Source organism: Arvicola amphibius, chromosome X (genome assembly GCF_903992535.2).
Source record: "Arvicola amphibius chromosome X, mArvAmp1.2, whole genome shotgun sequence".
Taxonomy (NCBI): Eukaryota; Metazoa; Chordata; class Mammalia; order Rodentia; family Cricetidae; genus Arvicola; species Arvicola amphibius.
In genome coordinates, this window is record NC_052065.1 from 53,546,863 (window position 1) to 53,562,071 (window position 15,209).

Below are 15,209 nucleotides of genomic sequence, written 5' to 3' on the forward strand. Positions count from 1 at the left end.
ATGTGAAGTCTAGGTGCAGCTGTTTGGGTAAAAAAGAAAGTTTTTGTCTCTATCTCTTTAAGGTATAAGAAAGGCTTGAGAATAGGAAAGAACAAAAGGTGAAGTTTATCACATAAACTTAAGATCATTCTCTTTCTCTCTTCTAGAAGGTAATGTGATGGCTAAAAGCATGTTTTAAGTTTAAATTATTGCGTTTAAGAAATCTTAAAACAGAAATGCCCCTAACCTATAAGCCCAATGACAGACGACTTCCTGGAAAGCTAGGGCCTGTTGTTTACGTGAGCTAACAAGCCACTTGTGTTTGCTTCTGTAAACAAGTTTGGTTTCTCAGTGACATAGGATGTGCTTGGTCACACCTAGGCAAAAGGCATGCTAGCCCCTGATTGGACAAAGGCAGGAAATATGTAGCCTTGTAGATTTTACCATTATAAGCCTTTTTTCCAGATAATTTTATATTTTAATTAAAGCAGGCTGCCTATTTGTGATTTTTAAAAATTGTATTGCCTAGCTTTTTGTTAAGCTCACAAAATAAACCAGTTTGGAGGTAGTAAGTGTTCCTCATTGAGGGAAAAGTCAGGTTATCTTTATTTCTATCTCCCCATTTTGTCCCACGTACTTGCAAATTGAAAGTAATTATCACATAAAAAGCCAACTTGAGTACCAGATGGCAGTTTACCTCCAGATACTTCTCCTTTTTGAAAAATTTGTTCCCCGTTTTTTTTTCCTTTTCCCAAAAACTTGCCTGTCTGCACTAGGTAGGGTGTTTGGCATCAGGTTTATGTGTGGCCTTTGGAATCAACTTTCTCTGTTCCCACCTCGACACTGCTTCTCCCACTGGGCCTTGGGGTTACACTGTGTTTATCCAACGTCGAGGATGAACAAGATATTGGGTGACCAATTTTTCATATGTGTCTTCACCAGAGTTCTAATAAACTTCCTTCTGATCCAGGAATGGGGTATATTTGTTAGGATTTCCTATGAGGACATTGCCAGTCATGAGACCTTTCTCCTGGCACCTCTTCTCTTTGGGTCAGCAGGAACAAGTGTCTCTTTGGCATCTTTATGATTAGGTACTCAGGACCTCCTATAATCTCCTGTCAGCTCCCGACTCTAGGCATCTGTGATTGTTGACATTGTGCCTTTTCACCCCCTCCCCCAGGCAGTCATTAGGACCCAGCAACGTAGGTTAACTTAACATGTTAAGAGTTAGCTAGTTACAAGCCTGAGCTATTGGCCAAGCATTTGCAATTATTATAAGTCTCAGTGTGTTTATTTGAGACCAGCTATGGTACAGGAAAACTCTGTCAGCATCCAGGCTTCCCAAATCCCACCCCTTCCTACATCTGGCACTTTGTCTATTTGTCTGTTCTGCTTTTCCAGTGTCTGATTAAATCTACCACATCTTTAAGCCCTAATGTTGGATCAGCCTTCAGGCTCTACCCAGATGTACTGGTATTTACGGATGCTGATCTGTTAGCCTTGGTTCTCATAATCTGAAAGGAAAATATAGTTCTCAGAAATATTTGGTTCTTTTTTGTCCTTTCCCCTCAGGGATGCTAAATTCATTATACTTTCCCCAACTCAAATCTATCTTTCTCTGTCTAGGACCCTCCTAACTAAAAGTTCTTTATAATTCCTCTTAAAGATAATTGCTCCATTCAAACCCAGCAACTGTTCTACCTTGCAGCCACCACCTCCAGGACATGGCTTAAGCTCTTCTCACCAGGCAATCGAGTTCATGGAGCATGACTGCTATATGAAAGCCACTCTCAACCCTCTCTAAACGTTAAAACTGCTACTGTTCCTACCACCAAGTCCACTGCTTCTGCAGAAACCTTTGGGACATCAATGGTCGCCTTTTCTACAACAGCGAGTTTCCTTTCCATCAACCCAAAGATGCACACCACTACAGTCTGCTCAGATCCCTGCACTGCTCTCAGCTACAAACTCCAACTATTTGTACTGAAACAAGTGTTATTTCAAGGTTGTTTAAAAAGTACATGACTGTCATACTTAAAAACATCATATGTTTTTAAAAAGTGATCTAAATAATTGACCTACAACTACTTCATAAAATGCTTGCATGCAATACTACAATTCCTATTATGTTTAAGATACATACATGTGGGCAAATTTATATGCATAAGTATGTATATACACATAAAGTATTTAAAAATTATACCATAAATTCATCTCTCTCACAATGTATTAAAGACAATAACTTAGTTTTGTGATGCAGTACACAGGTTTCTTGCATATAAATTTTCATTTAAATATAATTATTCTATTCACACAAAGATGTTTCCAAGATTTTAAAAATAAACCAAGTAAACAAACACATTAGGTAAAAAAGAGGTGTGGCCAGGTGCGGTGCTGCATGAGTTTAATTCAACACTTGGAAGGCAGAGGTAAGTGGTTGGTTATCTGTGAGTTCCACACCAGTCAGGGCTATGTAGTTTGACTCTATCTTTTAAAAAGGGAGGTATAATGATGTAAATATAAATGCACTTTTGATTGAAAAAGTTTACAGGGAATGCCTTTGTGATGCAGGAGAAATGAGGCAAAAATTTATTTATTCAATTGATTAGTAAATCAAAGGCTTTGTTAACCAACTGCTTAGAAGATATTGTTATACAAAGTAGAATTTAGCTAAAGGAGCACTGCCTCCAACACGACTGGAAGATAAGTACTGTGAAGACAAGACTTGTTAGAAATGATAGGAGAGAGAAGTTTGTACTGTAATTGAAGTTTAGGTTGCTGAGAAACAGTTTTTGCTAATGTTTGTTCACCAAGACTGAACAAAAAGAGCTCCATTTTCAGAACACAAGGAGACAACCCTGACTCACAACCAGCCATTAGGCCCATCCCTATGTAAAAGGCCTATTAAAATGCCTCTAATGAGCAGCTAAAGGGGGCAGCACAGGTTCACAACCATCATTAAGTCCTGCTCTGCCATTAGCCCCCACCCCCGTGCTGTTAACAGGAAAAACATAATTCTGCAGGTGGGCAGGATGAAGCTGGGTGACAACTATTTGAAAAGAACAACATTGGTGCATTTAAAAAATGCTGGCAGTATCTTTGCTGCATAAATTTCCCAAGAAGACAAACTTGTAATCCCTTGTCTCCGTTTTAATTGTTCGAAGTGTAACCTGGGTCCTGGACCTGAAGGAGATTTGAGGATGAGTATATATATGTAAAATATATAAGCTTAAGGCTTATATAAACTGGTAAAATTTTCTGTTCAAGACTGGTGGCCTTTTGTGCCAGACCATGCTATTATTAAAGAGCTTTTTCCTCTATTAATCTCTTAGTGCATGGAGTGATTTGCCACTGAAAAGGCATATTAATTCCATAACATTTGGATAACAAAGAACTTTATGTGGGCAGCTCATAATGTTATAATCAGAGTTCCAGGGAAATAAAGACAACTCGATGATTTCATTAATTTAAAAAAACCACTCTGTCTAGCAGAAAAGGAAAAATTCACCTACTCTTAGATTTTTTAGCTCCTGTCTTTCCCCTTAGTCCTTCAAAGAGTAATGAGTAGCCATTTTTAATCTTCTGAAGTTTCACAGGGGAACAAATGCCTTTTGGGTTCAGCACTGAAATCACATAGTTAACATGTAAACTCTGTCTGTCTGGCAACCACATCAATTATTCTCAAAGGTTATTAAGAGGCTCTCTTATTTTACAACTTTAACTAGAATGTATATCGTAAAACTATCAAACTTTGATGAGACTAAAAGAGAAAGAAGACAGGCGGCTTAAAAGAGTCCTTTTAAAGTTCCAACTGGATATGAGGTTTACCTAAGACTTACAATGAAGTCCTGACAGTTTAACAATATGCAAACTATAATCTCACTTTTTAAATTATGCCATTTGTGTAATTAACATGATGATAAATTTATTTGGATATGCTGCTATGCTATGTCTCATGGTATTAAAATATAAAATAAGGAGTCAATGCCTTCAGTTGGATATCCACTAGTGGCAGCACCAGGCTTAAACAGATAGCTCTGATTGCATGCTCACACAGATGGCCCTGATTAAACTAAATGGGTCACAAAGTAAAACCGAAGTCATAAAACTGGAGAAGAGACTGGTAGGATTGGGAAAATGTGATTGGAATGGGAGTGAGCTAAAGGATGCTGGGGAGAGACAATAATCAGAATGCATTATACACACATATGAAATTACCTAAGAAAAAATAATAAATAAAATATAATAATATGGAAAAATGTGTTAAATAGCTTTCTTTATCAAGTTACTTAATCTTGGTAAGTATTTGGGAGATCTGTCAAGCAATTCTATTGACAATAATGCCACTTGTACATAAATATACATGACTTGCTTGTTTGTCTGCCCCAAAGTGAGGAAAACATATATGAAATGCAAATCATGAAAGTAATATTGTTTTAAGTTTTAAAAATAAAAAGAAAATAAGATAAAATGAAACTGATGTGTGGATGGGGGATGTTAAAAAGCATGCAAATATGAGATTATATTACAGTCATAAAAGGACTTTGGTATGATAGCTATACTGGAGGAGATTCAAGTAAGTTGCTCAAGGTTTGTGGAAGATAAAAATCTAAACATGATATATGATATGCATCTTTAACCACTAGGGATATTAAAATTTATGTTTGATGATTTATGGTTAAAATTCATAAAGTCAAAATTCAATACTCCAACTAATGCATAATTCCATTTACAACAAGAAAATTTTATGAGTATTGATTCTTCTCTAAATAATATTTATGAAACTCATATTAATAACAAGAAGATATATTTTGCCATTGGTTAAACTTTTACCTGCTAGAACACTACTGCATTAACAGTAGAAAACATTCTATTCAAAAAATTATTTCTATCTGATACATTCCTACTGAACTGCATAACAATGATAAAATGTATTTTTTTCGTAATATAAAATTTTTATGAACAGATACTTAAATATATTGCATCTATAATCTTAAATCCTCTAGACTGATGATTGAACATACAGTTACCAATAATAAATTGTGGGTTTTTCCACAATAAGCTCCTGGAAAATGAAGATGACAAAATGATTTTATTAAGAGAAGACTCCCTCTAGTCCAAAGGGAAAAACTGTACTCATAAATTTATTAAATCCTATTTTGCTTAAAATATATTTGGTTTATTTCTCATTCTTATCTGTGTGTGTGTATGTGTGTGAGCGAGTGCGCGTGCACGCGCACGCATGAATGTGTGCAAGCATGTGTGGTGGGCCATGCCCGTAGAAGTCAGAAGAGGGCATTAGATTCCCTGGAGCTAGAGTTGCAGGTGGTTGTGAGCCATCAGATGAGGGTGCAGTAAATGACATCAGGTCTTCTAGAAAGAGCAACAAGTGCTCTTAACCATTGAGCCACTTCTCCAGACCCAAATGGTAAACTTTTTTCTTGTTTTGCTTTCTTTTTATATTTCATGTGGGACAGAATCTCACATAAACCAGGCTGGCCTTGAATTCTTTAAGTAGTAGTCAAGGATGACCATGAACTTCTGATTCTCCAGATTCCTCCTTCAAAATCCTGGGATTCTAATCTTAGTTTCACCAAGACATAGATAAAGACATTCTGTACTTTCATTAATCATATTTTTGATATGACTATTTACTGACCCAGATCTCCTACCTTATTTAAACAAGTTTTATATTTAAAAGTTTCATTCCTACACACACACACACACACACACACACACACACACACACACACGTAGAAGGAAGCGGTGGGGCTGCGTCCCGCCACCCGGCCACCGGCTAGCTTTATGCCCGAAATAATTGCACGGAAACTGTATTCATTTAAATACTGCCTGGTCCTTTATCTGTAGCTTCTTATTGGTTGATTCTCATATCTTGCTTTAACCCATATTGAGTAATCTGTGTAGCACCACGAGGTATGGCTTACCAGGAGAGATCTTAACCTGCGTCCATCTTGGAGAGGAGAAGCATAGAGACTGCCTGAAGCGTCTCCCCTCTCTTTCCCAGAATTCTGTTCTGTCTACTCCACCTACCTAATTTTCTGTCTCTTAAAGGGCCAAGGCAGTATCTTTATTAATAATGAAAGTAACACATAGACACTCCTCCATCACACACACAAAATTGGGAGCAACTGATTAGACTATTACTTTTCTAACTTTACCTCTATGTACTACAGTTAGAAATAGCTAAAGATTTAAATGAACTCTTCTAATCTAAGTTGAAACAATAAGTATTAATTTTCTTTTCCTCCTTTTTTTAAGCATTAGTTTTCTGTTGCTATGCTAACAAAAAAAGACCAAGAGCAGCATAAAGGAGAAAGATCTTAATTTGATTTACAGACATAGAGGGACATGACATGGCAGCAGGAGTAAGAAGCTCCTACTGATCACATTTCATCCACACACAAGAAGAAGAAAGGGAGATCGGGAAGTAGAAGAAGGCTATAAAGGCTATAAACCTTCTAAGCCTTTCCCAGGGATGTATTGCCCCACATCGGAGTTCTGTTGTAGAAGGAGGCATGACAACAGGTAGCCAGATCATACCACAAACATGAAACACACACACACGAAAGAGAGAGGGGGGAGGAAGGGAGGGAGGGAGGGAGGGAGGAAGGGGACAGAGGAGAAAGAAAGAAAGTGATATTCATTCACCTAGGGCATCCCTCCTAAAGGTTCCACAATGTTCCCAAATGCCACCAACTAGGGAACAATTGTTCAAATAATGAGTCTGAGGGGTCATTATTGCTAATCTTGGTTGTCAGCTTCACTACATCTGGGTTCAACTGAAGTCCAAGCAACTGGGCACTGTGAGGGATTTTCTTCACTGGATCATTTTAAGTAGGAAGGCCAACCATAAATATGGATAATTTGTGGTTTGAAGACTCACCCTAAATCTTGGCCACTCCTGGTGGCAGTCCATCCACATACCCACAGACAGGCAAGAAGAAAGGTTTTGCTTTTCACTGCTTGCCCCCACTCTATCCTGTTTGTGAGACATTCCTGGACCCACTTTTTTTGTGATTCCAGTATACACTGAAGACCAGCCACTCTCTAGGAATTCTTTAGGAGTCTAGCACCAGATTGGGACAGCTGAGACATCAGTCTTATGGACTGAACAACTACTGAATCCTTGACCTCTCTGTCAGGAGACAACCATTGCTGGATTACTCAGACCACAGCCTATAAGCCACTCTAACAAATCCCTTTTGAATATATATTATATTGATTTTCTCTGCTCTGTTCCTATGGAGACCCCTGACTGATACAGATTGTGGTAGGAGGAGGGGTTCTAGAGACACAGAACTGTAAGGATCATTTTTTATTTTAAGTACCTGGTCCAAAGTTTGTAATTAAGCAACACCTACAGTTACTGAAAATTCTCCTGGTAGTGTGGAACACTGGGAGCACATGTTTAGAAATATTTGCAGGGTTACTATGGGCAACAAGGAATTGAGTGACTCTGTATGAAATTTAACACCTTATGGAAAATAAGGAAAATAATGGCGTTGGCTGATTGCTTCTAGAAGCTCTGGATAAACTGACAGCAGGGAAGTATGAGCTCAGTGACTGAATCCACTCGCTCCAAATTCAAGTAGGCAGGCTAAATGTTTATAAGTGTACCCTTGAATGAAAGCTTCCCTCCAGAAGTGATAAAGTTCATGTTGTGGAAAATGAAAGCTATCCTCTCATTTTAAGATTGGCTGACCTACCTTCACCCCTCACCAAGGCAACTTCTCTTTGTAAGAGATGCGGACCACTACAGAAAACCACAGTCAGCATCCAGTGTATGATACGGTTTCTACCGTAGCTGGGGTTCACAGGCCCACAAATCAAGTGGTAGAAATGTGAGTGGTTCTACCCACTATCACCTCTAATGAACCACTAGGTAAATTTTTGCTTCCTCTTCACACAAACTTAATGTTCTGCTGGCCTAGAAACTTTGGTTCCAGATGAAGAAATATTCCTGTGAAAAATCAACCAGGCACATAAGAAGTAAGCCTGTAACTCATTAAATGGCATCCCATCTACATAGGCCCATGAGTCACATTATTCTCCTGGGGAAGAATGAAACATGAATCTGTTTAGTCTTTTTTTTCATGTTTATATCACTGAATTTATTTTAAAATAAAGACTTGGAAAAGGAGTCTGTAACACTTCTCCAATGGCATTATGAAGAAATGTATTCTTTAAAAAATGATTTATTTTTTATGTTTGCGTGTGTGTGTGTTGTGGGTCACCTCCCCCCACCATGAGGGTTGGGAGCTGAACTTGAGTCTTCTGGAAGAGCAACACATGCTCTTAATTGCTGAGCCATCCTCTAGCCAAAGATATTCTTTTTGCTTGCTTAGTTTTCATTTTTCTTTCATCTTGGTAACATTCTTTAATTTCTCACATGCTAACTCCCCTTTGACTACCCTCAGTTCTCGGGGCTTGATGGTGCTGACTTTTCCTGACACAAGAATTGAGTGACAGTTTGGGGCTTTGCAAAGTAGAATACTTACTGCATCTCTGTTTTCAGGGGTGGGGCTAAGAAACAGATCAGACCTTGCTGGCAACAATCCAACTGCTAGACTGGAAAATGTGCAAAGTTTGGTCTAATTTCAGAAAACAGTATATAAACAGAGAGTATAAACAGATAGCTACTTTTTAGTGATGGTAGGTCAAGTGAAATTCTTGACAGTAGCAAGCAAAAAAGGGTCATTCCCCAGAGCTACAGCATTTTCATGACCAACACCACATGCAGTGGAATAACCCACAGAGTTTAGATGCTACAAATAGGAATAATGCAAAAGAGTTCCAGTGAACAGGAGGTTAATGGGCATTAAGCTCACTCATTTATTTTGAATTTTAAGATGCTATAAACATCCTGGGTCTGTAGGGATGTGGTAATGGGGGAAGCATGGTATCCTGAGACAGTATATGATCTGATCCCTAAATGCCAGGTAAATGGAAGGGAGTGGGGGGGGGTTGGCATCACAGAAACAGCAACAGAGTTTTGCATCTTGGCTAACTAGATTGACAAGCAAGTTCTCAACACATTGATGACCACGGTAAATGAAACCCAGGGGAAGGGGTTCAAATGTATGTTGTGTCAGAGAAATATGGGTTATTGAGGATCTATTTTGGACTGTGGACTATACCAGATGCTTTTGTTTTATTTTTTAACAATCTTTTTTATTTTACACACCAATCCCAGGTCCTTCTCTCTCCCATCCTTCTTCTCCCCCTACCTTCTCCCCACCCAACTCCCTATCCATACAGAGAGGGTGAGGCCACCCATGGGAAGTCAACAAAGTCAATCACATCACTTGAGGCAGGACCAAGGCCATCCTCCCTGTATCTAGCCTGAGCAAGGTATCCCACCATAGAGAATGGGCTCCAAAGAGTGAGTTCATGCACCAGGGATAAATACTGGGTCTATGCCCAGTGGCTCCACAAACTACCTAAGTCACACAGCTGTCACCCACATTCAGAGGGCCTAGCTTGGTCCTATGCTGGTTCCCCAACTGTCAGTCCAAAGTCAGTGAGCTCCAACTAGCTTGAGTCAACTGTTTCTGTGGGTTTCCCCATCATGGTCTTGACCCCTTGTTCATATTATCTTTTCTCCTTCTCTATGACTGGACTCCAGAAGCCTGACCCAGTGCTTAGCTGTGGATTTCTGCATCTACTTCTGTCAGCTATTGGATGGAGGTTCTATGGTGACAATTAAGGTAGTCATCAATCTGCTTACAGGAGAAGGGCAGTTAAGGCACACTCTCAACTATTGCTTAGATTCTTGACTGGGGTTATCCTTGTGGGTTCCTGGGAATTTCCCTAGTGCCAGGTGTTATTCTTTTGGTCCCCGCCCCTTTTCACGCCCACTCCCAGCGACCTCTGGTCTCTTGGAGTCATCCTGACTCTCTTCCCTCTCTCTCTTCTCACTGCCCCCTTTTGCGTGTGCACACGCGCCCTCCCTCTCTCTCTCTCTCCCTCTCCCTCCCTCTCTCTCTCTTGCTCTCTCTCTCTCTTTCTCTCTCTATCTCTCTATCTTTCTCCTCTTTTTCCTCCCTCCCTTGACCCGCACTGTGGAGCACCCCCTTCCCTTAATAAACAATCCTCCCACGCACGTGGTCTCGTCCTGGGTCTCCCTTCCTCCGGCTCCGCGATACACCCCACTCCGCAAAAGAAGAACATCATTGGTGCCGAACCCGACGGCTGTGTCCCCCGGATTTCGGGACTGGGGCTCCGGGCTTGGCGCCAGCCTGGTCCCCCCGGACTGTGCCTGACCGGCTGAAGAACTGGAGACCTGAGACCTGAGGACCGGAGGCCCTATGGACTAAACCACCTGCTTTACATCTCAACACCTGCCTGTGTGCGGCTCTTCATCCAACACCGACTTCAATCGTGAGTTAGTTCCCTTCCAGCTGGTCAAACGACCCTGGCCCACCCACTGGTCGTCACTGAGCGCTCTACTGCCTGTTGGTTGTTTCTAGGGTCGGGGGGGACTTCTCTGGTCCCCTTCTCCAGCCTTCAATCCGGCTTGCGTTCCCAGCTCTGACCGTGATTGAGACGGCAAAAAAGCCTCTCACTCCGCTCGCACCCGGGGCCCAGGGCTCCCGGCTCTCTTTTCTTTTCTTCCTTCCCTGCTTCTGACTCTCCACGTGATCACTATGGTGTGATCTCCCGTCCAGGACAGAGGCTTGGCCTTGCTGCACCCCTCCTGTCTGAGGAACGGTCCTCGTACACTTGAGGGTTCAGCCAGCCAAGCATAACATTCCGCGCGTGGCACCGGGATGCTGGGTCACGCGCCTGAATGTCCATTCCATCTGCATGCATTTCACCTGCCAGGAACGGTCCTTCAGGTTTGAAGTGCTAAGTTTTTTTTTTTTTGCGGGCGTGTTCACGGTCTAGCTATGGGAGCCAAGCAGTCCAAGCCGTTCGGTTTCAGCCTTTTGTCCCTCCCCTCTGTGGCTTCTGTTATGTCACGGCGGCTCAGCAACAGAGCAGATCATGCCTTTAGGTCCCTCTCATTAAACTTAAAGTCCTTACAGCTCAAAAATTGTAACTTTTTTCCCACAACACGTGGCTGCCGCCATCTTGGCTGAGAGCCAGGTCAGGTGACCAAGCTCTCCCAATTTCACCCTGCCTCTTCACCAGGTCTTCACTAAAATTCTCCTGTTAACTCTGCTACATGTGTTTTGTGCAAATGGTATTTCTCTGATAGGGCCCATCAGAGTTATCCATGTTGCCCAATTCCTGTTCACTCTATGTATAATAATTGTTCATTACATCTCATTTCAGATTACAAAATCCTAAGTCTCATATTTTAAACTGGTATGTACTTTTAAGTCTCTTACAAAAATGCCTTAAGCTGTTCTCTACCATTTTCAGTTCTGGCATTAACCTTCCATTGCCAGCAGTTTCTTCTTTCTACCTTTTTACAGGTCTGGATCTTACCTGTTAAGAGCCAGTATACTACAGCTGTATTTAATCCAGCCCTCAACTGCTCAGAGATCTGGGGAATATGATATTTAAATATTTAATTATTAAAAACTTTTCATAACAAAAAGAGACAGGTTGGCTCCTAGCAACAGCTCTCTGCTCCCTCCAAAGAAGACAGATGCGCGCAGAACAACGTCCTGCAGTTTGCTTCGACTGCCGAGCGCTGACCATTAGGCAAAACTGCCTTTCATCCAAAGACCTCCAGACGTGGACAGAATCACTGGAATCGACAAGCCTAGCTTCTCAGGTCAAGGTAGGCCTGTCTTCCTACAGATTTCTTAGCGCACAGAGTCTTCTGGAGCCTGGCAGGACTGCGCTAAATAACAAAGGTCAAACACAACCTTCAGCGACCATGGAGGACCTAAAAAGAGTAGCTCTGGATGCTTACCAAGTAAGTTCTCTTTCATTTTTAATCGGTAACTCAAGTAAAATCTTATCCTTCTCAAAGATCTCTGACAGTTTGACAGCTGAGAGGTTTTACCAGGTTGAGGTTTTACCAGGTCACCTCACCAAACAAATTTCAAAACAAATTTATCTCTTAAAACTTCTGTTTTCACAAATTCAAGGAGTTCTTGTGAGTTCCAGGGAGTCGAATTAAGAAATCCATCGTAAACAGGTCAGATACCCGCTCAATTCCCTGGTCCAAAAAAAAATTTTTCCTTCATTTAACTTTGTTCTTTGTTCTGCCAATACCTTAGAGACACCAGACATTTCCATGCCACAGACACCAGTCAGAAGCAAAGAGACCAGCTATGCCAGGATGTGACCGGCACCCAGCCTTCTCTCGGGTTCCCCCCCCCCGAAAAGATGATGCCCACAATCAGCCGGAAGCAGTCTTGAGAATTCGCCGCCCCAATTCCTTCAAACTGTGATGTCTAATTTTTTGCTTTTTATTGTAAGAAATACCCGGGAATGTTATTCTTTTGGTCCCCGCCCCTTTCTACGCCCACTCCCAGCGACCTTTGGTCTCTTGGAGTCATCCTGAATCTCTTCCCTCTCTCTCTTCTCACTGCCCCCTTTTGCATGTGCACACGCGCCCTCCCTCTCTCTCTCTCTCCCCCTCCCTCCCTCTCTCTCTCTTGTTCTCTCTCTCTTTCTCTCTATCCCCTTCTCTTTTTCCTCCCTCCCTTGACCCGCACTGTGGAGCACCCCCTTCCCTTAATAAACAATCCTCCCACACACGTGGTCGCGTCCTGGGTCTCCCTTCCTCCGGCTCCGCGATACACCCCACGCCGCAAAAGAAAAACATCACCAGGTTTCTTGCTAACCCCATAATGGTTCCCTCTATCAAGATATCTCTTTCCTTGCTTTCCCTCTCTGTCCTTCCCTCAACTCAGCCTTTCTACACCCTCATGTTCTCCTCTCCCCTCCCCTTCTTCCATCCCCACTCATCATCTACCCTCCTCCTCCATACTCCCAATTTACTCAGGAGATTTTGTCTATTTCTGTTGGGCCCGGTCTGCCCTTGTTCCTGGGGCTCATCTTGAGGACAGTTTCTGGTCAGATGACTAAGCGTTCTGTTTGTTCCTGTGCTCCCTTTGCCCCGCCTGGTGATTAGCTGTAGGGCATTGTTGACTCTATTGTTAGATATGGTAATTTCCCACCTGCCTAGGTGGAAGTCCTTGTGCAGCAGTTAGATATGGTAATTTCCCACCTGCCTGGGTGGAATTCCTTGGGCTGGAGTGGGATATATAAGATTTTCCCCAAGGCTAAATAAACGGCATTCTGCTGATCTCCTTTCGAATGACCCAGGTCTCTTTGTGTGTTCTTTCAATCTCCAGGCCCTTGTCCGACTCGCGTACGGTACAGTGGTGCACGAACTGTACCAAGGGGGTAACACAGAATCGGGTGCTACATATTTCTCCTTCCTAGAGGACTCCATGTATGTCTTTACTTGGGGTACTTCTTATTTTCTGGCTTCACTGGGGTTGTAGACTGTAGGCAGGTTATCCATTGCTTTATGGCTAAGTGAGTACATACTGTGTCTTTCTTTGTCTGGGTTACCTCACTCACAATGTTTTTTTCTAGTTCCAGCCATTTGCCTACAGATTTCAAGATGTTATAGATTTACTGCTGAATAGTACTCCATTGTGTAAATGCATTTTCTTTATCCATTCTTCAGTTGAGGGGCGTCTAGGCTGTTTCCAGGTTCTGGTTATTGTGAATAATGCTTCTAGTTACATAGGTGAGAAAATGTCCTTGTTATATGAGTATGCATCCTTCAGGTATATGCCCAAGAACAGTATTGTTAGTCACGAGGTAAATTTATTCCCCATTTTTTGAGAAACTACCATACTGATTTCCAAAGAGGTGTGCAAGTTTGCATTCCCACCAGCAATGAATGAATATTCCCCTTACTCAGCATCCTCTCCAAGAAAAGCTTTCATTGGTGTTTTTGATCATAGCCATTCTGACAGGTGTAAGATGGTGTCTTAGAATTGTTTTGATTTGCATTTGACTGATGGCTAAGGATGTTGCGTGCCTTTTGGTCATTTGATATTCCTCTGCAGAGAATTCTCTGTTTAGATCAGTACTCTACTTTTAAATTGGATTATTTGGTATTTTGGTGTCTAGTTTCATGAGTTCTTTATACATTTTGGAGATTCGACCTTTGTCAGATGTGGGGTTGGTGAAGATCTTTTCCCATTCTGTAAGCTGCCATTTTGTCTTTTTGACTGTGTCTTTTGCTTTACAGAAGCTTCTTAGTTTCAGGAGGTCCCATTTATTAATTCTCTCAGTGTCTGTGCTATTGGTGGTATATTTATGACGGGGTTTCCAGTGGCAATGCATTCAAGACTACTTCCCACTTTCTTTCTGTGAGATTCAGTGTGACTAGATTTATGTTGAGGTCTTTGATCCATTTGAGTTTAGTGCATGGAAATAGATGTGGATCTATTTGCATTCTTATTCATGTCAACATCCAGTTATACAAGCACTAGTTGTTAAATGTGCATTCTTTTTTCCATTGTATAGTTTTTGCTTCTTTGTCAAAAATCAGGTGTTCATATGTTTGTGGATTAATATCAGGGTCTTTGATTACATTCTATTGGTCCACCTGTATGTTTTTGTTTCAATAACAAGCTGTTTTCATTACTGTAACTCTGTAATAGAGCTTGAAGTCAGGGATGGTGATGTCCTTTATTGTGCAGGATTGTTTTGACTATCCTGGTTTTTTTTTTGTTGTTGTTGTTGTTTTTCCATAAGTTGAGTATTATTCTTTCAATGTCTGTGAAGAATTGTGCTGATATTTTTATGGAGATTACATTGAATATGTAGATTGTTTTTGGTAAGATTCCTTTACTATGTTGATCCTACCTATCCAAGACCATGGGAAATATTTTTATTTTCTGATATCTTCTTCAGTTTTTTTCTTCCAAGACTTAAAGTTCTTGTCCTACAGGTCTTTCCCTTGTTTGGTTAGAGTTATCTTAAGATATTTTATGTTATTTGTGGCTATTATGAAGGGTGACTTTTCTCTGATTTCTTTCTTATTCCATTTATCACTTGTATATAGGATGGCCACTGGATTTTTTTGAGTTAATGTTGTATCCTGCCACATTAGTGAAGGTATTCATCAGCTGTAGGAGCTTCCTGAAGGAATTTTTCATGTCACTTATGTATACTATCATATCATCTGCAGATAATGAAAGTTTGATTTCTTCCTTTCCAATATGTATCCACTTGGTCTCATATTGTTGTCTTATTGTTCTAGCTAGATCTTCAAGAACTAT

At 41.1% G+C, this 15,209-nt stretch overlaps 1 protein-coding gene across 1 annotated transcript in view; it reads right to left on the reverse strand.

Moving 5' to 3' along the window:
* Positions 1-15,209, reverse strand: part of Arhgef9 (Cdc42 guanine nucleotide exchange factor 9) — a 399,573-nt gene that overhangs the window by 214,103 nt on the left and 170,261 nt on the right. The window lies entirely within an intron of this gene.